Source organism: Miniopterus schreibersii, assembly GCF_964146895.1.
Source record: "Miniopterus schreibersii genome assembly, chromosome: 4".
Taxonomy (NCBI): domain Eukaryota; kingdom Metazoa; phylum Chordata; class Mammalia; order Chiroptera; family Miniopteridae; genus Miniopterus; species Miniopterus schreibersii.
The window spans coordinates 51,865,582-51,890,249 of NC_138105.1; the positions used below are offsets into that span (position 1 = coordinate 51,865,582).

A 24,668-nucleotide genomic window follows, 5' to 3' on the forward strand; every position below is an offset into this window, starting at 1 on the left:
TATGTGTCAGCTGTAATTGAAAAATAAAAAAGATTTAAAAATGGAAAAAAGGACAAACACTGCATAGTTTCACTTATATGAGGCATTTAAACTAATCAAAGTTCATTAATCAGAGAGTGGAACGGTGATTGCCAGGGACGGGAGGAAGAGGGAAATGGGGAGTTGTTTCCAATGGGTACAGTGTTTCAGTTACACAAAATGAGTAAGTTTTAGAGATCGGCTGTACAGCAGAGTGCCTACAGTTAACAATATTGTCTTGTGCACTTAACATTTTTTGTTGCTCTCTGCCCCTCCCGTTTCACAGACAGCCCCGTCTTCCTGAGCAGTGCCAGCTGCGCCCTGAGACACCATGGTGAAGGTTGGAGTGAATGGATTTGACAGTATTGGGCACCTGGTCACCAGGACTACTTTTAACTTTGGCAAAGTGGATATTGTTGCCATGAATGACCCCTTAATTGACCTCAACTACACGGTAAGTTCAAAGGCACAATCAAGGCTGAGAACAGAAAGCTTGCCATCAATGGAAAGTCCATCTCCATCTTCCAGAAATGAGATCCCACCAACATCAAACGGGGTGATGCTGGTGCTGAATATGTTCTGATGCCCACTGGTGTCTTTACTACCACAGAGAAGGCTGGGGCTCCCTTGAAGGGTGGAGCCAAGAAGGTCATCATTTCTGCCCCTTCTATGGATGCCCCCCCTGGTTGTGATGGGTGTGAACCATGAAAAGTATGACAACTCCCTCAAGGTTGTCAGCAATGCCTCCTGCACCACCAACTGCTTGGCTCCTCTGGCCAAGGTCATCATGACAACGGAGGCATTGTGGAGGGACTCATGATCACAGTCCATGCCATCACTGCCACCCAGAAGACTGTGGATGGCCCCTCAGGGAAGCTGTGGCATGATGGCTGAGAGGCTGCTCAGAACATCATCCCTGATTCTACTGGCACTGCCAAAGCTCAAGGGCATCCTGGGCTATACTGAGGACCAGGTTGTCTCCAGCGACTTTAACAGTGACACCCACTCTTTCACCTTTGATGATGGTGCTGGTATTGCCCTCAGTGACCACTTTGTCAAGCTCATTTCCTGGTATGACAATGAATTTGGCTACAGCAACAGGGTGGTGGTCCTCATGTTCCCAGTGGCCTCCAAGGTGTAAGAGCCCCCCCGAGCCACTAGCCTCAGCAAGAATAAGAGGGGCCCTCAGCTGCTGGGGAGTCCTTGCCCCAATCAATCCTCCAACACACTAAGAATCTCCTGAGCACCACAGTTTCCATCCCAGATCCCCTAAAGAAGGGGAGAGGCTTAGGGAGCCCTACCTTGTCATACACCATCAATAATGTTAACTGCATTCAGACACACACACCCCCAAAATATTTGCTAATGGGGTAAATCTCATGTTAAACTTTCTTACTACCAAAAAATAAAAGGAGCTGGGGAAAATTTCTGGAGATGATGATTATGTTTCTTACTTTGATTGTGGTGCTGGTTCTTAGATGAGTGCATATGTTAAAACTCATCAAATATTACATATTATATAAGTGCAGTATTTTGCATATCAATTATACTTTAATAAACCTGTTTGAAAAACATGGGGTGTGATTTCTGGTTATACATGAACAAAAGAAATAAAAAAATTTAAAGCAAGAAGTCATCACCAAAAAAGAACCCTCACTGGGAAGAAATGCCCAAAAATGTCCTGACCAGGGTAAATCTTTTAATGCAATGATGCTCAATATTGGCTTTTCATTGGAATTACTGGAAATTCTAGTAATTGCAGCCATTTAACTGGCTCAGGGTACAGTCTGGATATTGAGGTTTTTTTTTTAAAGCTCTCCAGGTGATTCTAATATCCAGTGAAGATTGGGAAATACTGCTTCAGGGTAAACTCAATTCTCATTACACAGCCAACAGTTCCTTATAGCAAAAAGCACTTGTGCGCGATAAATTTGGAAAGACATTTAAATATTTCATTTCATAAAGTGAGTTACTTGATAGGTAGCATACAAGAGATTTGTCCCAACAGAAATAAGATACAAAAATAAAAGTGCAGCCCAGCCAGCATGGCTCAGTGGTTGAGCGTCGACCCATGAACCAGGAAATCACAGCTCCATTCCTGGCCCGGGCACATGCTCCAGTTGCAGGCTCAGTACCCAGTAGGGGGCGTGCAGGAGACAGCAGATCAATGACTCACATCATTGATGTTTCTCTCTCTCTCTCCCTCTCTCATCCTCTCTCTGAAATCAATAATATATATATATTTCAAAAAAACGAAAGTGCATTTCTATTGTAAAATGTTGGCACACAAATTTTACTCACTTTTTTTCTCTCTCTCCCACCCCAAATTCAGCCTCGTTTGGATAACAACACCAAAGCTACTGTTAGTCAGCCTGAGAATCATTCAGCTACCCTAGGCTTTTGACTCCATCCTAATAGTAAAACAGATAACTGTGTAGAACTTTATGCGTCACCCAAAGATTCAAAGACATTACCATATTTAATAACTGCAGATGAAACTCATTGTGGTTGCTGTGAGTAGTCATGACTATTATACAGAACTAGAGAGGCTTAGTAACTTGCCCAATGTCACTGCTCTCTTCCCTGTACCTGAAATACCTCAGGAAAAAATTCTCTAGTAGCCATCAAGGACTATAAAAAAGAAAACTACTGACAGCGTAGAAATGAAATGATGATAGATAGATGATATAGATAGATGATAGATGATAGATAGATAGATAGATAGATAGATGATAGATAGAGATAGATAGATATAGATAGATAGATAGAGATTTTTTAAAGAGAGAGGGAGAAGGAGAGAGAGAGAAATGGTGGCCTAAATTGAACCAGAAACCTTTCGGTGCAGGGAAAATGGCCAACGAACTGAGCCACACTGGCCAGAGGTAGAAATGAAATTTTTGTGGTGAGTATAGGCAGAACCCAGTTGGGTAGAGGTGAAGCAATTTCACCACAGAAGAGAAACAGTGTTGACGAGGCTGTTTCTCAGTCCTAGAGAAGCAGAATTCCTCAGAACCAACCCCAGTAAAACACAGTGTCATAATAGGCAAGATAGAAGTCAACAGTTTTGTCTCACTGGATTCTTTTCTCTGTCACTAAACAAGAACATGAGCTCAGAACAATCTCATGGTGTACTATTCAAGCACATGCCCAAGGTAAGTGACAAAATATTTGCACACCCATTACTCATTCAACAGCTTTATTCAATAAGTATTTATTGAATATCTGCTAGGTACAAAGTATTAGAGGACACTCAATGGGAAGAGATAGAAATATTAATTAAATTCTGATCCTTAAATGAGTTTACATCCTCATAGCGAACATAAGGCAACAGAGAAAATGCAATCAATGAATATAGATTAGAGAAACTATATCTGTATATATAGATGACAAATGCAGTCTTGGTGAGAATAAGAAAAAAGAGGCCAGTTCACCAAAAAGCCAAACTGCCAAAGGATCAACTCCCCGACACCCGTAAATGAGCTCACCATTGTGGAGGCGTAGGATTTGGACTTGAAAAAGACATTGAAGAGTAGATAGAGTGGGGCTGGCTAGGAATTCCTGACCTAGGGAATCAATGAGAAAGGGAATACTTAAAAGCTGTGGGACATTTACACCATGGAATACTATGCAGCTGTGAAGAAGAAGGATCTTGTACCCTTTGGGACAGCATGGATGGACCTGGAGAATATTATGCTAAGTGAAATAAACCAGGCAGAGAGACAAATATCGCATGATCTCACTTATATGTGGAACATAATAAACTGGTGAACAAAATAGATTTCGTGACATAGAGGCATGGAACAGATTGAGGGATCTCAGAGGGAAGGTGGGGGTGGGTGGGGAGAGATTAACCTAAGAAGTTATATGCATATATGCATAACCCATGGACACAGACAATAGTGTGGTGAAGGCCTGGGGCGGGGGATGGGTGCAGGGTGGAAGGGGCCAAGGGGGAAAAAAGGGGCCATCTGTACTATTTTCAACAATAAAGATAAATAAATAAAAGAATAATGTTACTTGGGGCATGCATGACAAACAAGGTATCATTTTTGCTTGGCTAGAGCCAAAAATGTTTAAAGGGGAATAAGAGAAAATAAAAAGAGTTATAAAATGAGCTCATATAGAATAAATGTATCTGGCTAAATCTTCTGATCATTAGACAAGGTCCATTTTTTCCAGCAGGGAAGTGACATGGCCAGAGCTCTGCTTCCAGAAGTTTATAATGACTGCAAGGAAAGGTTGGAAAGGAAGCGCAGACAGGAGGTTACCGCAGATGTAACAAAGACCTAAAGGTGATCGGTAACATGCGCGTGGAACTAGATACTTCAGCCGAGGAGCCAGACCCACCAGTTCACAGGGGGCGTGTTGAAGACGATTAGGCAGAAGAGCAGGGTCAGAGTAAGGACAACCTGAGGGGGCAAGCGAAGACGAGGTGTTCAGGCCCTCCACCGCCGAGCTCCGGCTTTAGATAAACCCTGGACCTCTCAAGGGTCTCAAAACCCTCACTCACTAAAAGAAAGCAGTGAATTAGCAGGAATGTTCACACAGTCTCCCACTTTGCAATCTTATGACTTAATATAATTGGCCAAGAGAAAGCCACTGTAGATTCCTGAGCAGGGAAACAGTAAGATGAAAGGGACTGTTTAAAAACATGAGCCTGTCAGCAAATATCTATTGTAGGTGTTACTGTGATAATACTCTCGGCACAGCGCCTTCCATCCCGGGGTCGTATTTTAGATTCTTAGGGAAGCCTTTGATATACACCCACCGCGAAGCATCCATCACTGCTGAAGACAGGCAGTGTGTTTCTCCCTTAGGGAGCATAATGATATAATTGCAAAGCGGATGCAGATGAGCGTTTCAAAAGAGGCACTTACCGAGGTGAAATATGGAGCCACGCCCATGGACTGTTCAACAGGCTGAGACTCAGCTGCTCTCCCTTCTCCAAGGCGCCCGCGAGCTTCGCTCTGTGCCAGGCACGGCTGGGTGAGGGCACGGCGGCCAGAGAAACTCATGTAGGCTCCTCCTTCATGAAGCTGGCAATCTAAGAGGGCCCAACAAACATGCATGTCCAAGCTGCATGTAGGCTCCTCCTTCATGAAGCTGGCAATCTAAGAGGGCCCAACAAACATGCATGTCCAAGCTTCATGTAGGCTCCTCCTTCATGAAGCTCGCAATCTAAGAGGGCCCAACAAACATGCATGTCCAAGCTGCCGGCAGTACTAGGAAAACAATGAAGGCTGGGGTGATGAGCAGTCCGTGGGCCTGGTTTAGAGTGGGAAGGAGGAAGAAGTGACGGGCCTTCTGGGAGAGAGAAATATTTAAGCTGAGACCGGAGGGTGAGAAGCCAGCTAAGCCAAAATTAGAGAGACTATTTGTGGGTGGGGGGTCACCCTTCCTTTTTCTTGTTGTAAGAGGATAGTGAAGACTGAGGCCAGGCCCTGGGTCAGATGTGCTTTTCCCTTATTTGCCGCAGTGTGTCCTTGAGGCAGCTTCTAGCACAGGTGAGGCCGCCCAAAGCACATTCCAAGGGAGGGGTGAGGAGCTGATTGACTACAGGAGCCCAGCTAGCGGGTCAACCCAGGGTCCCATCCTCTGCCGGTCCCTACAGAACCCCTCTCTTACTTATCCTCCCAACATCACCGGGAAGGTACCAGGACCTTGGAATATTATTTTTATCCCTTCCTTAAAATGATTAAAAAGTAAAATATGCCAAAAGTAAAAGTACCTGGAATATTTGTAGATCAACTGTTTAAATATTATATAATATAGATATTGGAAGTTTCCCTTTTCCACGACCCTTTCCCTGACATTCAATCTTATTTGCACGACTCTCTTACTCCTGGAAAGGGGAAATGCATTAAGTATTTCCTTCTCAATTTTTCCCTGTTTCCTCGGACCTGATTTTTTTTTTTTTGGCAAATAACTTTTCACATCACATTTCAAATGTCAAAATTCCCAGTATGTTTATACTTAAGATGTGTATATAATATCACCTGTTTTCACAAAGGAAGAAAAGCTACCACAATTTTTTTTAATGTTTTATTATCAGCCCAGTGTTTTCCTCACAAGGGTTTCAGAATGAAAAAAACTGTGAACAGATTCTGAGCTGATAAAAGACTTACTTAGACTGACAGGAAGATTACTGGTGAGCAGCAACCAGACATCTGAGGCTGATCAATTTCTTCTGGGATTAACTGTTCTTAGTATATATGTACAATATTTACACTTCAAATTGTATTCAGGTTAGTAGAGTTTAAACAAGTGCTATATTGTGATAATGTGTTTGGGAAAGAAATAGAAATAAGAATATCTTAGTGTAATAAATGGCTGAGTACCTAGCCTTTACGTGATAAAAAAAGTCAACATAACTAAGAGTTAAGTGCAATGAATGAATGAGATAAAAGCACTAGAAATACATTCTATGATTAATATACTTAATAAGAACACTCAAAGATGCAAGGAATAGAAAAATTTAATAAACTATCAGCATGTGAAAGAACAATATGCAAATAGGGATGGGCATTTGTTGTCTATTATCACAGCGGGGGAAATGAGACAGAACAGGCTTAAAAATCATTAGAAAAAATGGGTTAAGAAAGGAACCAAAGTAAATTGATTAATGTCAGAATAATTTTAATGCTAATAAGCATGTAAGTGCACAATGTTCTTTCTACGTGATCTTTCAAATATTTCTCCAAATTAGTCTCCTCTTAAATTATCATTGTCCAAAATAAACCTAAAATTTACTGCAACTTCCCCTATCCCACATTCTCACTTATTACGCTAACCAAGCAAAACTGCTTTAATTTTTTCCCAGGAGGATGGGACTTCTTAAGTGTTTTTTGTGATATATGTATGTTACTTTGAGAATCACAGGTCCCTCTGAGGGGAAAGTTTGCATTACAAAGAGCTCCAGGGTGGAGCTGGAAGTCTGCAGTCGTGGGGTTCATCCCAGCTATCAGGACGGCACCAGGAAATCATCTGCAGTTTTGGGGAGTTACCACCAGAGGGGGAGTGAGAGCCATAAAAGAGCAGATCCAGAGCCAACTTATTTGTTACTAATAGTTGACACCCGGTGGCTGCGGTTCAGGGGCTAAACTGTCCTCCCCTGCGTCCAGGGGTCGCAGTCCCGGTTCTCAGTCAGAGCACAGGCCGAAGGTCTGTTTACCTTACTTATGCATGTGCTTTTGAGATATAGATGTTTAATTATAATTCAATAGTGTATATAAGTAAGGTGTGAAGAAAACACCCATGTGCCCTCCTTAATTTAAGAACTAAGACATAACTAAAACAGAATGTCACAACCCCCCTGGACAGTCATCATCAACTTTCCTCGCCTCAGGGATAAACGCCGAATTGGGTGTTTCTCATTTCATGTCTTTTTTTGTACTTTTGATGATGCTTTTTGATGAAGAAAGTTTTTATTTTGCTTTAGTAATTATGTTTATCAACCTTTTCTTTGTCCCTTTTGTTCGATTATTCTTTTAAATTCCTCAATATCCTGAGGACATAGTCTCTCCTTCATTTTCTTTTTTAATTTTTAAAGTTTTGTTTTTCATATTTATTTTTAACCCACATGAAAATTATATTTGTTTATGGTGTAAAATAGAGAGCTAATTGTTTTCCATACAGAGTATTACCTGAGGACCATATTTGAATTATCTGTAAATGTTCAATTCAACTGTACTGTATTATCAGGGTCCCATATAAATGTATGGGTCTGTTTATAGACTCTATTCTGTTCTGTAAGTCTGTGTCTACTCTTACTCCAATAACACATTGTTTCATGTACCTCAAATTTATACCAAGTCACCACACTTCGTTTTTTTACTTCAACTTTGGTTTGTCTGTTTTTAGTTATGAGCTTCTGTATTAATTTAATTTGAAATATTTTCAAAATACATGCTTTGTATACATTCTTGTAATTTCAGTATCCCTAGTCTTTGCATGTGTCTTATGTGTCCTAGTCTACACAGTGTGACTCTTGCTCATGTTGGCTTGTTTCCTCACACGTCCTAAGATTTGCTATATTTTTTATGAGCTCCAATTTAGTTAAGCTTTAAATTTGGGAATCCTGAATTGAGTGAATTGAAATGTTTTGTCTTGCTTTCTGCCAAGTGCTAGGGAGTACCTACCAACCTGAAAACATTCCCACTTGCTTTCTTGCACTGGCTTTCTTAGCCTGGAACTATGCTGAAATTCAAATCCTAGGACTACATGAGAGTAACACTGTGGTGCAAAACACTACAGAAGACTTTCTTAAAATTTTATCTTTATTGATGAAAGTATTACAGATGTCCCCTTTCCAGAAGAAATATTAATATTATGATTTTTTTTAAAAATCCAGTATCAGCAGACAAAGATTGATTTTCTTTCTTGATGGTTCACTTTACCAGCACACAGATTTTTCTAAATTCAACTTAAAAAAAAAATTTTTTTTTTAATGATACTGATTTTAGAGAGAGTAAGTGAGAAAAAAAAGAGAAAAAAGTGATGGGCAGCAACCAGGGTATGTGCTCTGGCTGGGAATTGAACCCAAAAGCCTAGCCAGTCCTTCAGGGCATGCGAAGGTGGTCCAACCAATAGAGCCACACCATGGCTGAGGGCATGGAGTCATCGTTTTAACTAAAGACCTGGTTTAATGGGAGTGGGGGGAGGGCGAAATCTCAGATTCAATTCACTCACTTTGTCAGGTTGAAATTCTATTCTTCTGGAGTTTTAACCAGCAAAGCTCTCTAGGTCTCTGAGTGAGACCTAGCTCAGGTCAACCCAGGCTGCTGTGTTGGCTACCACACTGGTTTCAGCTCTGTTTTGTTTTTGAAGGTTGATGATCTTTTTTGTTGTTGTTGCCTGTTTATTTGTTCATTAAAGACTTCACTTACTTTCTTCAAGGCCCAGCAACACATGTAGAAGTATGTTTTCTCTTATTTATTTAACATTTGTGTGTTTCGACCTGGGAGTGTATTTCAGAATGTCCATTCTTGTTAACCTGCTGGAAATGGAAATGTCAAGAGTTTGTTTTTAATTTACATCTGCATCAGGATTACTTGTGGATTTACAAATAACCTGCGAACAAACATTTGTGGTTTCTTCCCCTTGGTTAACTTTTAAACAAATCTTTTTTTTAAATCAGAGTAAGGCAGGCACACTGTACAAGCAGCTACCACATCAACAATATTGCAACAGGTAGCTACTTTTTTTTTTTTTAATGCTCACCTGAGGATATTTTTTCCCTTGCTTTTCAGAGAGAGTGGAAGAGAGAAAGAGAGAGAGAGAGAAACATCAATGCGTGATTGGTTGCCTCCCGCAGGTGGCCTGACCAGGGCAGGGGATGGGGCCTGAAGCCCAAGGTAGGTGCCCTTGGCCCAAATAGAAACCGAGGCCCTTCAGTCGAAGGGCTGACGCTCTAACCCCTGTGCCAAGCCAGCTAGGGCTGCAGCAGGTGGCTACTACGGCCAGAGGCAACTATAGGGGTCTGGACAATAATAAGGGGAGAAATAAAATATGGTCTCATGTGGAAAGAGCCTAATGGGTTGTTATTTTATTAATAGAAAAAAAAATAACTAAAGCATTAAATTGTGCCAATTACAAATCTGTTCCAAAATATACTTACATTAAATAAAATAAGCATTTCAGTACGAGATCTACAGTGAATGACTGCACCCTGGGAAGCCTCACAGCACAGGCAGGCCGGGTCGGTGGAGGGGCTGAGAGGCTGAGCGAGCCGGCGAGCACCGTTTGCGGGGCTCCTGCCCACTGCCAGCTGCCCCGGTCATTGGCCTCCCTGTGTGGGTAGTGGCTTCGGGGAAGGCAAGAAGCGAGCTCAGACTCTGAGTTCACTATAGCTCCTCGAGCACCTCCTCAGCCTCTACAGTGCAGGTTCAGCCAAGTAAACACGTCAGGGTAAGCAGGCAACTCCACAGGGCCCCAACGCGTCTGCCTGCTGCATTTACATGGAACCCTCCTGGGATGGGCGGCCGTGGGGAGGCTCCTCTGCAGGACATGTCACAGCACCCGGCAGAGCCAGTGGGCCTGAGGAGCAAGGACTAGGGTAGGGGCAGAGGGAGGACTGGGGTGCCCCCCTCGGAGCTGGACACGACCCTGGAGCACAGCCCGCGCCGGTCTCCCGCCTGTCACCTGGCCCACCGCTTAATGTAGTCTCCACTTTCCTCCGAAGTTCTCCTGTCCTCAGGTGGTGCTCTCGGGCCTCGATATTCGGTGGGTCATCGCAGTTCAGAAGGTGGGTAAACAAAGAGGCTCATCCCCAAACAGTATCTTTTAATGTCCTCGTGGGAGCCCAGCCAGTGCCGTGGATCCACTGTTCTCAGTAAACTCGGATGTATCTCGCCGGTCTCTGTGATGCTGGGGTGCCAGACCCTGGTCAAGCATTTCCCATCAGGAATTTCCGTTTCAAACTGAAATTTTCCACCCTGGTAGTAGCCTTCATCTGGGGTTACAGGTTGGCCGAAAGCATCGAAGCTTGTTTGGACTGGGAAAATGCACTTTACAGGTACAGGGTGAGTTGGCTTCAAGTTCTACCTCTTTAAGGAGCAGCCTGTCTCACAGACACTGTCCAGGGTGGTCCGAGGCTGTGGCTGACCCCCGGGGCCCTCTGAGACGGCCATCCGACGTCAGCGTGCTGACCAGCGTGGGCATGACTGCGGCCTTTACCCTGGGCACCTGGGCACAGGCGAGGCAGGCGGTGCCCACCATGCCCGGCTGGCCAGCGGCAGCGAGATGCCGCCCCTCACAGCCGCAGGGCTCAAGGCAGCCCAGCCTCATAGGTTTTTAATTTTTTATTTTGCTTCTTGGTTTGTTTCGTTCATTAGATTCCACATGAGTGGGGTCAGGGGGTGCCTGTCTTTCTCTGGCTGGCTTATTTCCCTTGGTGTGGTGCTTTGCAGATCCATGCATGCTGTTGTAGGACGACTTATTTCAAAAGGGGAAAAGTTGCTCTCATATTTGCTTTTGCAATTACTTCAGTCTTAGGGCCAACTCAGCTGATTCTCCTTGAAAGCTGTTGTTCTGAAACATAAATGTGAGCACCTACAACAAGCACCACAGGATCCTTCAAAAAATTAAAAATGGAACTGCCTTATGACCCAGTGATTCTGAAACCGGACAACAAACGGGTCTGGGCTGCTTGTCACTACTTGAGCGAATTAAGCAGGGACAGGGCTGAATCATATATGAGCATTTATTGCAATAATGCTGGCACTATGGGAGAGCAGCAGGTCACCCGCATAAAACCTGATCTGCCACCCCCTCCCCCCATAAGGTAGCTGCTTGTATTGGGTAGAAGGACAAAGATTACTTGGGGAAAAAGGAATAAGAATGGGTATAATGGTTACCGGAAACGCAGGTTGGGGGGTTGCAAAGGGTGGGCACCTCCGGGACCCCTGTTTCAGCAACAAAGTTGTTAATCTTTCCATGATGATAGGCAGTTAAGGAGAATGAACCGAATTCTGAATGTCCCGGGGCGTTCAACTCTCAGCCAGGTTAGAAGGTGCTTTCTCTAACCGGAACAGAACAATCATGGTTAACAGAGCATGATTAATATTTCTGTCCTTAACATTTCCACTTCTGGGAATATACCCAAAGAAACCTGAAACACTAGTTCAAATGAATATATGCATCCCTGTGTTCATAAGTACATGCTACTGTAATAAAATTGCCTTTAATCACTTAATAAGCCTAACCTTGACTCAAGCAGTGGATGCCTATAAACATAATGAATGAAAAAAGCTAGTATTTTTATAACAGTATCATTTATAGCTTATCAATAGTATATTGTTAAACAAAACAAAAAGCCCAATGGAGAATGTTATCTTCATACATATCATTCACTAGCAAATGATGGAGGCTGTCGGAATTTACTAACCACAATTATGACATATAGTCCAAAGAATGCAGTAACCTCCTCATGTTAATTAATTGCTCTTTTCTTTTCAAAATCCATTGTGTTGACTGATTGAACACTAATTCAAGTAGAGTGTCCCAGAAAAAAAGCACTTGGACTCCCTCTCTGGAGTCTGGCTGGCAGCTCTGAGCACTGCCAGTAATGTCCCAACTCGCCCTGACTTCGTGTCCCCTTCCAGGGGCCTCACATCCTGCACACGGCTTCACCAACAGCAGCCTGGAACTGAGTGTTTGTGTTTTGCCAGGGCCTTTTGAACAGTGGTGTCCCAATGAAGTGCTAGATATTATTTATGCAAGAATGAGCTTTTTTTTTTTTTTTTTTTTTTTTTTAACAATAATATCCTGTCAGAAATTTCTAACTGCTTTGTAACTGCATGACTTAACCTGGTGATAAAAGCAGTTGTTAAAAGTCTACCTTTTCAAAAAAAAAAAAGGCAGTCCAAGTAGATGAGTGGATAAAAAAGCTGTGGTACATTTACACAATGGAATACTACTCAGCTGTAGAAAAGAAGGAAATCTTTTTCTTTTTCTTTTAATCCTCACCAGGGGATATTTTTTTCCATTGCTTTTTCAGAGAGAGTGGAAGGGAAAAAGGAAAAAGAAACATCAATGTGAGAGAGACACATCGATTGGTTGCGTCCCCCAGGCGCCCTAAACCAGGGCTGGGGATCGAACCCGCAACCGAGGCACGTGCCCTTGGCCAGAATCAAGCCCGGGACCCTTCAGTCCTCTGGCCGATGCTCTAACCACTGAGAAAACCGGCTAGGGTGAAATCGTACCTTTTTCAACAGCATGGATGGACCTGGAGATTATGCTGCTAAGTGAATAAGCCAGTTAGAGAAAGAAAAGAATCATATGATTTCACTTATATGGGAAATTTAATGAACGAAATAAACTAACAAACAAAGTGGAGACAGAGTCATAGATACAGAGAACAGACTGACTGAGAGTTGTCAGAGGGGAGGGGAGAGGGGGGCTGGGTGAAAAAGGTGAGGGATTAAGAAAAAAAACCTAGCCTGGCCAGTGTGGCTCAGTGGTTGAGCATCAACCCAGGTCACAGTTCAATTCCTGGTCAGGGCACATGTTGGGGCTTTGGCTCGATCCCCAGTGGGGGGCATGCAGGAAGCAGCCAATCAATGATTCTCTCTCATCATCGATGTTTCTCTCTCCCTCTCCCTTCCTCTCTCTAAAATCAATAAAAACATTTTTTAAAAAATTTAAAACACCCTGCCCTAGCCGGTGTCTGCAGCTTCTCAGGTGCAGAGACCCTCAAATGTAGAGACCATGAGGAAGGTTCCTAACCACTGCAACCTGATCACGTACCAGTAACCTTCCTCTTCACCTACTGACTCCTCAAGTAGAGATGCCATATAATGCGCACTCACCCCCAGGTCCCACCCACTCCCTGGTGATCCTGTTCCCTCCACGAGTGGATGCATATTTCTACCTCACACCGTTAAGCAACTTCCTGTGGGCTGGAGCTTGTGCAGAGTTCTCTATTAATGGGTTCCCAAAGCCAGAATGCATGATGCTCCTCTGGCTCTCAAGGACAGTCCTGGAAACTGGCCATGTGACCAAACCACACACCGATCACTGCCTTTATTGAAGGCAATTCAGGGCCTGCTATGCTGTAGGGACAAAGCACTTTCTCCCGTTGAGCACTAGAGGGTGCCCTGTGCACGTGTATAGGAGGCCTGGGCCCATAAATTTGAGTGGACTCGCCTGAAATCGCTCAAGTAGAGAGACACAGGCAAAATTCTACCTTTATATTCACTGTTTAGTTAACTAATAGTCTTTCATCAACTGAAAATAGCTCCTTGTTCATTTTACTCTGACCAGGGATGCGGAGGGCAAACAGTCAAACCATTCTGTCGTTGCAACAGTCTCTCAGCACCCAAGATGATGGGGTGTGGTCGTGGGAACACTGTTGGTGCCTCGGTCACTAGTAGGAAAAGCAAAGAATGAGGAGGAAAGTGGTCTTCGGTTCAGTTCTGCCTTTCAAATCTCACACAGGTACACCTAACTCACATCCAGAATGCTAGCTGCATCTTCGTTTAGAGAAAGTAGATATTAGCCTCCAACATCCAGCTAGGAGTCTGGGTGATGTTTGAACAGGTAGCTCCCTAGCAACTTACCCAAGGTCACACAGCTGGCAACTGGTGGAGCCAGGATTCAAAGCCAGCGTGGGTTCTGAGCTCTTCTCTTACTGTCATCTTATGTGGTCTCAAACAAACGATGTTATAAGATGATCGAATTAATGATGAGGGTTGTTTTGTGGGGTTTTGTGGGGTTTTTTTGACAGGTAGAAATGAAGATGTCTTAACTAGGTTCTCCAGAAAGCAGAGCCTGAAGCAGAAAAGTCCTTGAGCATGATTATCTTACTTTATTCAAGAGCAGAAGTGAGGGACCAGAGGAGGGAAAGAGAAGGAAGGAAGGAAGGAAGGAAGGAAGGAAGGAAGGAAGGAAGGAAGGAAGGAAGGAAGGAAGGAAGGAAGGAAGGAAGGAAGGAAGGAAGGAAGGAAGGAAGGAAGGAAGGAAGGAAGGAGAGCCAGCACAAGGATGTTTCTGAGCCGGCCATGGCTAGGTGCCGGGTCTGAGGAACAAAACACATCTTAGGTCAGTGGTTATCTTGTGGAATTGGAAAGGGGGTTCTTGTCCCCCACAGGTCAAAGGTTCACCCCCAGGATGTGAATCCCACCACCACGTCCCAGTTGCACATGGGTCTCTAGGGGACTGCAGTGTGATACAGGAAATTAATAGTGGCAATTGAATTAGTATAATTTTTGTGGAGGGTGATTTTAAAATAGCTAGCAAGATTTAAAAACACACCCTTCTCCTCCATCAAGTCTACTTGTAATTTTTAATAGAATACACTTACAAACATGGGGAAGGTCAAGAAACAAGCTTCTTCACTACAGTGCTGTTTGTAACAAGAAAGGATTTGAATCACCCCATGTATTCATCAACAGGTACCCTGCTCGATAATTTCAGGTACATCCATAAATGAAACAGTTAACCAACCCCAAAGCCTCTATTAATGAATCTAATGTGTTTTTCCTCTAAACATTAAACATTTTAAAACTGTAAGCCAATTCTGCATTAAAATAAATAAGGAAATGGGCAGTTTTTCAACTACCTAAGTCATAGCGAATAATTGAAACTCCACCAGATCTGCTGAAGTGGAAAAGCATATAACAGAGTTGACTGTTTTCATCCTCTGGAGCACAAACCTCCCATGCGTTTTTCTCTGATGAAGAGTGGGATCCACGGTCCTGAGAGTCTTTGCTTCAAACTGAGGTTTAAGTGCATTTGTTCCTGATAATACAAAACAGAGACTTCATAAAGCTTTACTGAAATGGTTTGCAGAGAAAGGGCCATCCCTAGGGCAGCACAGAGTGAGAGAAAGCTCACTAGGAATTAAAAAAATAAATCAAAAGATGCTTGTTATATGCAGAAAATGGAGGCTGAGGCAACAGGTGCCACTTTCCAAGGTGAAGTACAAGACCTCGATGCAGGATTTTCAGTGGAAGTGCTCACCCAAATCAGGGGTATAATATGGCAGAGCGGAAGGCTAGAGAGTTTTGTTTTGTGAAAAAAAGACATGGTTTAGAAAGGGATATGCTGGTAAACTATAATTCTATCCCAAGGGAGAGGGGTTGATAGTACATAATAAATACTTATACACATATGTTATTACTTTAACATAAAAATATGAAAATGGGTTTTTTGAAATTATTTGCTTTATTTATTTTTCTGTTACACAAATGTTAAATTATAAATTATTAAAAGAAAATAACAATAAGACAGTCAATAGTGGCAATAAGTAGAAATTAATAATAGCACTAATTAAAAAATAGTGTGCCTGAGAAAACCATAATTTTGTTTCTTTCTGTCCTCTGATAAAGCAATTTATTTTAACTCCATTTTTTTAAAACTCTTTTTGGATGTTTACATTTCTTAAGCAAAATTATTATATTTTAAGATACTTGAAGGCTTTTTAAAAGAAGATAAAAAGACATTTAAAAAGCTATTTAAAAAGACATTACTGTATTTAAAAAGACATTACTGTACTTAAGAAACTGCAATGACATGTTTCTTTCAGAGTTTTTTACTCTTTCTGTTTCCTTTTCCAATAATATTTTCAGAGCTGTCTGCAGCCTTCAGGACATTCTTCTTTCTCCATTATGTAGTGATAAAGATAAATAGTGTCTGATGTAAAAGCCACTTTGACTTCCAGCTCTCCTCTTATCAAGCCCACATTCCAGTGTTTTCTGGCGTCCGTCTAATGTGAGGACATCAAGCTAAATACCCTTTTGACAAAAGCATTTGAGCATGGAATTCTTGGGATTTTATTTACTAGCAACAGCAGATTTGGACTTGTGTGACTTCATTCCCAGCTCTCCAAATCTGTCCATCTACTTTGTATCTACAAGCTGGTGGTGGTAGTCCAGGAATTTCTTAACCGGCTCCTTTGCTTCTATAAACTTCTAAGCTCTCCATGTTTAAGAACATTGGATGTCATCATAAGTTAAACATCTGTTTCTCAGAGAAAATGGGTTTAAAGCACAGAGGTAACTGGAACTTATGATTGTCAAAGTTGGATTCCAAATAAGTTGCAGTTTTAGTGTAAAAAAAAAATCAAGAAAGTCCTGTTTAACTTGGCACTCTTCTAGTGACCTTTGAGTTTTGCAGCAATATTTTTTTATCAGCCTTGTGTGTGTGTGTCTGTGTGTGCGTGTGTGTGTGGAGTTGTTGTTGCAACCTACATATCGCATTGAACAAGTCAAGTGTAGTCAGTCAGTTCACCCTTTTTAAAGCTTATGATGCCCCTTCAAAGGTCATCAAGCAGTTTTAGAGAAACAGCGTATTTATTTCTGCTTGGAACATTTTCTCCTTTCTTATCCCAATGTATTTACAAATTAGAGGAGGCCATTCTTCTTGACCCACAATTTAAAAAATAAGGTGTCTCTGGCTGGCGTGGCTCAGCGGTTGAGCATCGACCTAGGATCCAGGAGATCACCAGTTCGATTCCCGGTCAGGACACATGCCCGGGTTGTGGGCTTGATCCTCAGCAGGGGGCGTGCAGGAGGCAGCCGATCAATGACTCTCTCATCATTGATGTTTCTATCCCTCTCCCTTCCTCTCTCTGAAATCAATAAAAATATATTTAATAAATAAATAAATAAAAAGCAAAGTATAAAGTCTGCGGCTTTTATAGCAGACCAACATTTTTACATCTTCTCCATGCCCAACAACAGTGATAGCTTCTTGGAAGCACATATCTAAGAGGGTTTTCTCTCCTTCCATTTCTAGACAGTCAAAACTCTCATTAATTGCTTCTGCATGTCTTGAGAAAACTGAAAAGTGACCAAAAATTTTCATCACAAAGGCTTCAGTATCACAGGATAGCAAAGCACAGTGTTGCATACGAGGTATGTTGTATACGAGGTGTGCTGGACGTTTAGAGGTAAGATTGTTTTATTTTAGTATCTGTCAAGAAGTTTGTAAAACAAACAGAATTTGCCAAAATTTACATTTGCACTGTGGAATGTGTAGATAAATGAGCAAAGTCAAGTTTTTATTTGAACAAGATATCACTAATCTATTTTTTACTTTCTGTGAGTAGATGACTTGAAATTTTATTTTTCAAATCAAAGTACCTAAGAGCTAGCAGGAACATTTTGTGTTGCATGATTCAACATATCACTTGAAAGACAGTAGAAAGCATGGCTGTTGGTAAGAACTGACAGCATTAGTCCCACACTGTAAGGGGTCAAAGCATCTGGTATCAAAATGTCCCTCTTCAATCACAGGGCATTTTAGTTGCAACCTCTGGAAATATGACTTTATTTGGTTTCATAGAACAACCAAGGGAAAGTTACTATAAGTATTTGTCCCTGTGGTATGCCTAAGTTAATTCAGTGGCAGATGAATTATTAATCGATCAGAAAACATTATTAAGCATTAATGCCTTTGGGGAATGAAAACTGTTTTCATTGGTTTAGAAGTACTTGCTCTTTCCATCTCTGGGCTGCCCACTTGCAATGGATGGTCGTAGGAACTGCTTCAGCTTCCTGATCAAGAGGAACAAGCAGCCCTGGGTGGTGTGGTTAAGTGGTTAGAGCACCAGCCTGCGCGTGGAAAGGTTGTGGGTTGGTTCTCCCTTCGATCCTTGGACCAGGTCAGGGAGCTTGGGGCAGGCAACCTATCCATGTGTCTCTCTCACATGATGTTTTTCTCTCTCTCTCCCCCTCCCTCCCACTCTCTCTAAATTTATATAATCTCAATGGAAAAAAGATCCTCAGGTGATGATTAACAACAAAAGAAGGGAAACAAGCAGACCTATAGCACCAAACCCAATAATCTGAAGGCCCACATCTCCTTTTGCTACAACCGGCTGATTCACAACATGACAGAGGGTGGGTGTGGAGCCCGCAGCCGGCCTAGGGAGGGCAAAAGTGTGGTAACCATCAAGAAGTGGAGATCCGCCCAGCAAAAGCTGGCCACCTCCTACATGCAGGCCACCACCACCACCACCAACGCCCAGGGCCACCCTGAGCAGCATGGGGCACATGATCCACAGGGACAAGTAGCGCCCTATCTATCTGTGCATTGGCCGCCTCCCAGCACAGCCAGCAGCCAGTGAAGGTGAAGAGGGAGCAGTCAGCCCACCAACAGCGCCGAGCAACCCCCTTCCCCCAAAGCAATAAAGTTTTCAGCCAATGTTCCTAAAAAAAAAAAAAAAAAAAAAAAGTACTTGCACAGCTCTTCCCAGACCTTTGAGTTTGTCTCCACGTGCACTTCCACATCCCCTTTCCTATCATGCCGTCCCGAGCTACTTTCTGCCTATTGTGCAGAATGCTCTCTTTTGGTTATTTACCTCCTTAATCCAGTTGTATGTGCCCTTCTATCTGTCATTAAAATAGCACAGTTATTACTTTTCAGCAATGTCTAAGTTATGCCGGCTCTGGTATTTTAATCATGCTCATTTTCATTAACTGAAAGAAAACATGGTCACAATATTCACAATTTAAAAAATTAAATTAATTCTCCCTTAGTACAAAGCACAATTAATCCAAAGTCAAAGATAGACAGTTAACACTCACAATTACAACCTCCATGCCAAATGGTCCTTGATATTTGGTCTTGTCCAAAGCATCCATGCTTAGAAGAGGTCCCTGGGTTCAATAGGCCAGACCATTTTTTTCTACTTTGGGTTTACAGATTTAATACATTAAAAAATACCATCATGTTTTATTGGTCCAATAATAGTGTTATGGCTGGACTGCCAGTAATAACCTTTCTTTCTTCAATAGCCAAGCTGGTAATGGCACATGGGGTTAGGTAGATGGATGGACGTGGACCAAATGTGGACGTTTTAGACAGGACCAAATGTCCTGCAAGGGCCATGTGGACTTTATGCTTTACCCTCAGCCTTCCATATGCACTGCAGAAAACCGGGACATTTGTAGCCCAGGGAGGGGCTTCCAGGGAAAGAGGAGTTTCCATGCTCTATCTTGAACCATACTAACTTACCCTCAGAACTCCCCCTTTCACCTCAAGACGGAATTGAAAGAAGATTGATGTCATTTAAGATACTTGGCAATTTAATATCTACTTTGGAAAATATAGAGTAGACATAAATAGAATGGTGGAGGAGTGGCTGCATTGTATGTCATGCCCTACAAGAAGACATTGGGACAAAGAACACGAAATTATTTACCATGATGAGCAAAGAGGCATTAGCCCGAGTAAGGGAACTGCTGGTGAGAAACTCCGAAAGATGGAGTTGAGGAGGGCCTCAGAAGATCCCAGGAAAGAGACGATGAGAAAAAGAATGAGCTTTAAACTTGGACCAAAACCAGGGAAACTAACATTAGGTGAGAATCTAGACCTCTCCTCTCTCCGTCTCTCCTGACCACATCTCTTTCTCTCAACAGGAAGAACTTTTTAAATGTAATTAGAATTAAAGCTTTGACTATTGATGCAAATGGGATTTTAATTACCTACCAAAGGACGTTTCATAACCTGAGTATGAGCAGGGAAATTGTGAGGTTTGCCCTATATTTCATTCAATGGATAAACCAAGTCAATTCCAACTAACAATGTGAAGCAAATGAGCAAGAGGCAAATAAGGGGCTATTACTATATAATAAAGACTAGGCTCTCCCATTTATAATTCATAAAAATTGCACAGTAAGCATCAAGTAGTCACTTAACACTGACAAGTGGTACGAACATAAAGACAGTAAAAAATACAGCCTTAGCTGGTTTGCTCAGTGGTTAGAGCATCGGCCTACAGACTGAAGGGTCCTGGGTTTGATTCCAGCCAAGGGCACATACCTCATTGGCAGGCTCGATCCCTGGGCCTGGTCAGGGCTCATGTGGGAGGCAACCAACCGATGTGTCTCTCTCATATCGATGTTTCTCTTTCTCTCTCTCCCACTCTCTGAAAAGCAATGGAAAATATATCCTTGGGTGAGGATATTAAAAAAAAAATACTGCCCTCAAGAACCTTAAAAGTAGAAAGGGAAATATTTGAATATCGTAATTCCTTTCCAGTAGTGGTTTTGAGGCAGTTGGTTTGATCTTGTCATTCCACATGTTTAAAGTTCTTCATCAGTGACCACTGTTCCCCAGCCCCCATCCCTGCTTCTCGGGAGGGCTAGCCTGTGCAGCAGTGTGGGGAGGCTTGTTTATGTTTAACTCTCTCAATGCCTGGCCCGGAGATCAAGCCAGGAAAGCATGCCCTTGAGCACCACAGTAATTTGTGAGGAGTTTAGCATTTTGCCAGCACTTGTAAGAACAAAACAAGAATGCAAGAGCACAAGACATTACATTTCAAGCAAGTGAGGACTGGCTTGGAAAATATCAAAGAAAGCACACTACAGATAAAATATGTGGCCTCTGCAGATCATCAAGCTAACAGCAGTGTTTTCTGATCAATTAAAGAGAATAATTCTGGCTCTTTCTCTTCTAGTCCCAGGCGCTTTGAGAGCTACGGGCTTCGGTGCATATATGGCTAAATCCAAGAACCATACCATCCATGACCCGTTCTGAAAATGGAACAGAAACAGCAGCAAGAAACCCAGATCACAAAGATATGAAGCTCTTACGGGGATAGATCCCAAGTTCCTGAGGAATCGCTTTGTCAAGAAGCACAACAAGAAGGGCCTGAAGAAGATGCAGGCCAACAACACCAAGGCCATGAACACCTATGCCAAGGCTATCAAGGCCCTTGAAAAGCCCAAGGTCAAGCTCAAGATCCCAAAGGACGACAGAAGCAAATTCAGTTGACTTGCCTACATCGCTTGCCCCAGGCTTGGGAAACGTGCTGGAGCCGGCATCATAAAGGGTCTCAGGCTCTGCGGGCCAAAGGCCAAGGCCAAAGCTCAAACCAAGCCCCAGGCTGCACCTATAGCTGTGGCTGCAGCTCAGGCTCAGGTTCCCAAAGGTGCCCAGGCCCCCATGAAGGCTCCACAGTAGAGGTCTCTGTTTGCCCATGTGAAAATGGAAGGACTGGTGTGAACCCTGGGCTGCTGTGTGCATGGAGCTGGGGTCTGCCTGTGCTATTTATACAAATAAACCTGAGGCAGGATTTTTCAAAAAAAAAAAAATGAGGATGATTCTAGAACAGATTGTTATGGTGATGAAACAATTTTCTTCTTGAAGCTTTTATTTATTGTGGGTTTAAAACAAATTTTTTTTATTGAGATATAATTGACATTAAAAAACTATTTTTTTTATTTTTTAAAATTTTTATTTACTTATTTGTTTGTTTGTTTATTTATTTATTTATTTATTTTAAGTTTTATTATTGTTTAAAATATTACAGATGTCCCTTTTTCACCCCAATGACCCGTTCCACCCCGTTCCCTCCCCCTCCCCAGTCCCTTTCCCCACCATTGTCCATGTCCTTGGGTTGTGCATATATGCATATAAATTCCCTGGTTACTCTCTCCCCCTCCACCCACCCACCCTCTTCCATCCCTCTGACATTCATCAGTCTCATCTATGCTTCCATGTCATTGAATCTATTCTGTTCATCAGTTTATTAAGTTCTTTAGATTCCACGTATAAGCGAGATCATGTGATATTTGTCTTTCGCTGCCTGGCTTATTTCACTTAGCATGATTTTCTCCAAGTCCATCCATACTGTCCCAAAGGGTACGAGATTCTTCTTCTTTACAGCTGCGTAGTATTCCATGGATTAAAAAACTATTTTAATGCTATTTTAGTTGTTTCCCCCAACCCTCTATTTTCTAATAGACCTTATTCTTGCCAGATAAAAATTTACTGGGGACTCTTTTTAGAAACAGAACTGACTGGCTGGCATGGCTCAGTGGTTGAGAGTGACCAGAAGGTCACGGTTTGATTCTGGGTCAGGGCACATGCCCTGGTTGCAGGCTCGATCCCCAGTAAGATGTTTCTCTTTCATCATTGATATTTCTATCTCTCTCTCCCTCTCCCTTCTTCTTTCTGAAATCATAAAAACATTTTTTTTAAAGAAAGAAACACATCTATACCAATTAAGAAAAAGTAGCTTACTGTATACTCCTAACCACAATTTTTAAAAATTTTATCGAAAAACATTTTCACTCTCTTGATAAAGAGCCCAGATAAAAAATTTCTATAGCCAGAACTACCTCAGTAATTTAAGACAGAATTTTGAGTGTTCAAATTTATTGGTTTTTTTTCTTCTTTTAAAATACAAATCATCAGAAACTACTTCATTCTATAATAACTTTTTTTCATTTAAGTTTGAGTCAAGTGCTGTGAATCAAGTGATGCCTCTAAGTACATTGAAATAACCAGAAATTCTTTCTAATTGAGGGGAATCTATTTTATGACAATAGCCAATAATATGTCCAACAACAGACCAAGCTAATCCCTGTTGTTACTGATATTTACTACTACAGAAAGTGTGCTGTGCTTTCAAAGATCCTCAAACCCTCTTTGGCTTTGAGGCTTTAAGATTGATTCAACTCTTTTTTGTGTAAAAATAAAAAATTCTGAAATAATGAAATATCAGTACTCAAGGTATAAAAAGCCAGAAACTGCTCAGTGAAGTTTATTTTATACTTCACATAAGTGATCTAAATGGTTATATTATTTGCTCTCAACACATTTATTGATGGTCTGCTATAAGCAAAAAACTATATGTCACAAGTACTATGGAGAATGAAATGACAAAGAGGACACAGTCCCAGTTGTTACAAGTCAGTGAGGAAGACAGATGTGACAAATAATTCGAATATGCAACACCCAGAGTTTGCACTGCAGTGGAAGAGCAGTGGCATTGGAAGTTGAAGTTGTCCCAGGTATAGCAGTAACCAGTTGTACAACTGAACATAATTCAGAGATTCTCTGTAACATAGTCCCCTAACATGTAAAATGAGGTATTGTATGGGCTGGTCCAGTGGTCTCCCTATATTTTGGATTGCACACATCCATCGATAAAATTTGTTATATCACACCTCCAATATTTATTTATAAAGATGGTGTGTATGTGACTTATTTATTACATATATTATGTTATAATGTAATAATTAGCTTGGGAGGCTTTTAAAAAACACCAAGGCCAGGATCCCCACCAAACTAATTATATCAAGCTCTCTGGGAGCGAGGCATACACATGGATATTTTTCAAAGTACCCAAGGTTAGAAGACAACACAGATGAACGAGAAATAAAATTAGTATATACTTTCAAATTTGTCCTAAGTGCTATGAAGAAATTCGATAGAATTACAGAAAATGAAATGGAAATAGTTACTTAGATAAAAGGGTTGTATTTACTTAGATAACCACAACCGGAGAAGGCTTCTCCAAGAAGGTGGCATTTGCTGAATGAGGAGCTGAACTGGGTGGGCAGAGAGTGTGAGGGGCAGGGGGACTGGACAATGAGAATACGCAAAACAGAGAGAAAAGCGGGAGACCTACATTCAGAAAAATAATTGAATGGGAGCAAACATGACCGAGTCGAGAGAAAGAGTAGCATGAGATGAAGCTAGAGAATGTGACACAGCCTCGTCCTACAGTCTTATAATTTGAAGCAGAGTTTATTGAAACTATAAAAGAAAGAGTCTGTGAGGGTTTCCACAGGTAAGTCATTTGGTCTGATCTTCATTTAAAGAAAATACTCTGTATAGACTGAGCCTGAATATAGGTATAGCTTATAACCCATCATTTTAATTCCTAGGTATGCCCCTAACAGAAATGTACTCATATGAGCTCCAAAAAGCATGTATTAGAATGTTCACAATAGCATTCAAAATAGCCCCAAACTAGAACCTACTCCAATGTCCAACAACAGTGGGATGGATGCATAAACTAGTATATTCACATCATGAAATCCTACACAGCAACGAGATGTGACGGTCTACAGCTACATGCAACAACATTGATGAATCTTACAAACATGTGTTGAGTGAAAGAAACTGGGCATAAAAGAGCAATACTATATTATTTCTATCAAATAGTGTACAAAAATAACTCTTCACCTAAAAATAAAGGGTAGTGGGTTGGTACAGTAGACTGGTCATTTGAAGCCAAGGGTGAGAATTAATGCTATAATATAATGGATACCATAAAGAGACAGTGTATTATCTCTCAAGCCTGTAATTCTAAATGTAGCTAAAGCAAAAATAGTTTTCTATATAGAAATAATTATATAGATATAGATCATATGTAGATATATATTTGTTGCAACTTTCAAATTCTTTTTTAA

At 41.7% G+C, this 24,668-nt stretch overlaps 3 pseudogenes across 3 annotated transcripts; 2 read left to right on the top strand and 1 right to left on the bottom strand.

Annotated features, from left to right (window-relative positions):
* The first annotated feature begins 349 nt into the window (after positions 1–349).
* Positions 350–1,159, top strand: LOC308556252 (glyceraldehyde-3-phosphate dehydrogenase pseudogene; annotated as a pseudogene). The gene has a single exon. The product of its transcript is annotated as a glyceraldehyde-3-phosphate dehydrogenase pseudogene (transcript).
* Positions 1,160–10,154: 8,995 nt separating this feature from the next.
* On the bottom strand, positions 10,155–10,677 carry LOC308556127 (NEDD8-conjugating enzyme UBE2F pseudogene; annotated as a pseudogene). Its single transcript has one exon. The product of its transcript is annotated as an NEDD8-conjugating enzyme UBE2F pseudogene (transcript).
* A 10,281-nt stretch (positions 10,678–20,958) lies between these two features.
* Positions 20,959–21,426, top strand: LOC308556419 (large ribosomal subunit protein eL29 pseudogene; annotated as a pseudogene). Its single transcript has one exon. The product of its transcript is annotated as a large ribosomal subunit protein eL29 pseudogene (transcript).
* The last annotated feature ends 3,242 nt before the right edge of the window (positions 21,427–24,668 follow it).